We start from the raw sequence: 2593 nt of genomic DNA, 5'->3' as shown, positions 1-2593 counted from the left end.
TTTAAATATTGGAGGACATTTCAAAATATAAGATATTTCCAGTCCATAATGCCTTGAATAATTTGATAAGCAGTCCTTTCTTGAAAAGTTTGAGTATGCCCTTATTATAGAAGCATGGGGCTCTAGTATTTCAATATCCTGACTGTATAATTACAATGCTCTTTATAGAGACAAGTAAGACTATTTAAAAATTACATACTGACTTAATATTCACTTCAATTAAACTCTGTATTTTTACAAAGCTACGCAACTGCTGGAGATAAGTTATTTAATATGTTGAATATGTGAAATTAATCCAGCAAATAGAAAGTATATATGTCTCCTTTGTATCCTACCCAGATATATGTGTCATCTAAGGAGTGCTCCTTTTGCTGAGGAGATGGATTTCTTTTACTTTGCAGTAAACAAGAGATAAGGAAAACCTTTCTAAAATTTTTGCTTGGGATGTAAAATTTTTATAGTAAAGATCCAGTATATTTTGGTCAATTTCTTTTATCTATTTGACCATAAATAAATTTGACTAATCACTTGTAAACTGGCTGAAATAATGGACTTTTTGATTTTCATCACCAACAGCTCCATGTTCATTGAGCACCCGCTCTATCTTAGGTACCGTGCTAATCATTATGAAATAAACAGCATGTAAATCATGGTTCTTGCCCTCCTAGAACTTCCAATCTGTTTGTGGAGATAGGGTATGCACATGCATGAAAACATCAACTTACAATACAAGGTAATATATCGTGAGTGGCAAGTAAGTGTTATTAGTACAAGTATTCTGAAGAAAGAGAAATTTTCCTAATAAAGTGATCAGGTTTGTCAAAGAGACACCTCCAGGGCCAAGGTCTGAGGGAAATCAAAATGACAACTGGCCATTAAAAATTGGTAAAAATCCCTCCCGTTGCTGCCTGCTGCCCGCCTCGGCCTTCCTGAGGCCTCATCACCCCCATCCCTGAAGTCTCCGCACGGTGGTCTTTGCTAAGTCATTAAATAATTGTGGTGGAGGCTGAAGCATGTCTGAAAAACTACCCTACAAAGTTGCTGACATCAGCCTGGCCACATGGGGATGTAAAGCCCTGGACATAGCAGAGAATGAGATGCCCGGCTTGATGAAACTTCAAGAGATGTACTCAGCCTCCAAGCCACTGAAGGGTGCCCGGATTGCTGGCTGCCTGCACATGACTGTGGAGACAGCTGTCCTCATTGAGACACTGGTGGCTCTGGGAGCCGAGGTACAGTGGTCCAGTTGCAACATTTTCTCCACCCAGGACCATGCAGTAGCTGCCATTGCCAAAACTGGTGTTCCTGTGTACGCTTGGAAGGGGGAGACTGACGAGGAATATCTCTGTTGCATTGAGCAGACCCTCTATTTCAAGGATTGGCAGCCCCTCAACATGATCCTGGATGATGGTGGGGACCTCACCAACCTCGTTCACACCAAGTGCCCTGAGCTCCTGAAGGGCATCAGAGGCATCTCTGAAGAAACCACCACCGGCGTCCACAATCTCTACAAGATGAAGCTCAATGGAGTTCTGAAAGTGCCAGCCATCAATGTGAATGATTCTGTTACCAAGAGCAAGTTTGACAACCTGTATGGCTGCCGTGAGTCCCTCATCGATGGCATCAAACGAGCCACAGATGTGATGATTGCAGGCAAGGTGGCTGTGGTGGCAGGCTATGGTGATGTGGGGAAGGGCTGTGCCCAGGCCCTTCGGGGCTTTGGTGCCCGAGTCATCATCACAGAGATAGACCCCATCAATGCACTGCAGGCCTCTATGGAGGGTTATGAGGTGACCACCATGGATGAGGCCTGCAAAGAGGGAAACATCTTTGTCACCACCACAGGCTGTGTAGACATCATCTTGGGCAGGCACTTTGAAGGACGATGCCATAGTATGTAACATTGGCCACTTTGACGTGGAAATAGATGTAAAGTGGCTGAATCAAAATTCTGTGGAGAAGGTGAACGTGAAACCTCAGGTAGACCGCTATAAGCTGAAGAATGGGTGGCGGATCATCCTGCTGGCAGAGGGCCATCTAGTCAACCTGGGCTGTGCTATGGGCCATCCCAGCTTTGTCATGAGCAATTCCTTCAGCAACCAGGTGCTAGCCCAGATTGAACTGTGGACACACCCGGACAAGTACCCTGTGGGAGTGCACTTCCTCCCCAAGAAGCTGGATGAAGCTGTGGCCGAGGCCCACCTTGGCAAACTGAATGTGAAGCTGACGAAACTGACAGACAAACAGTCCCAGTACCTCGGCGTCCCCAGAGAGGGCCCCTTCAAACCAGACCACTACCGGTACTGAGTCCTGGCCAGCTCAAAGACTCCAAGTGACCAGGCGCATCTTCTTGCCTATCCAGCCCCTCTTGCACAGAGTAATAAATGGTACTGAGGTTTGAAAAAAAAAATTGGTAAAAATCTTGACAGTTGAGGATAAAAAGAAAATATATTGCGGTGGGGGTAGATGGAGATATAACTTGCAAAAAAAGATGGAGGTGAAAGATGACAAGGACAAAACATATTGAGGCAAAATGGTGCAGTAGAAAGATCACTGGACTTGAAACTAGGAGAAACTTGGGTATGGGTCTGGC

General features: G+C 45.0%; 1 pseudogene; it reads left to right on the top strand.

Moving 5' to 3' along the window:
- Window positions 1-1013: 1013 nt before the first annotated feature.
- Window positions 1014-2384, top strand: LOC122731487 (annotated as a pseudogene).
- The last annotated feature ends 209 nt before the right edge of the window (window positions 2385-2593 follow it).

The sequence above is a fragment of the Dromiciops gliroides genome, chromosome 6, assembly GCF_019393635.1.
Source record: "Dromiciops gliroides isolate mDroGli1 chromosome 6, mDroGli1.pri, whole genome shotgun sequence".
NCBI lineage: Eukaryota > Metazoa > Chordata > Mammalia > Microbiotheria > Microbiotheriidae > Dromiciops > Dromiciops gliroides.
Note: the sequence above shows the minus strand (reverse complement) of the source record. Positions and strands in the feature narration are given on the sequence as shown.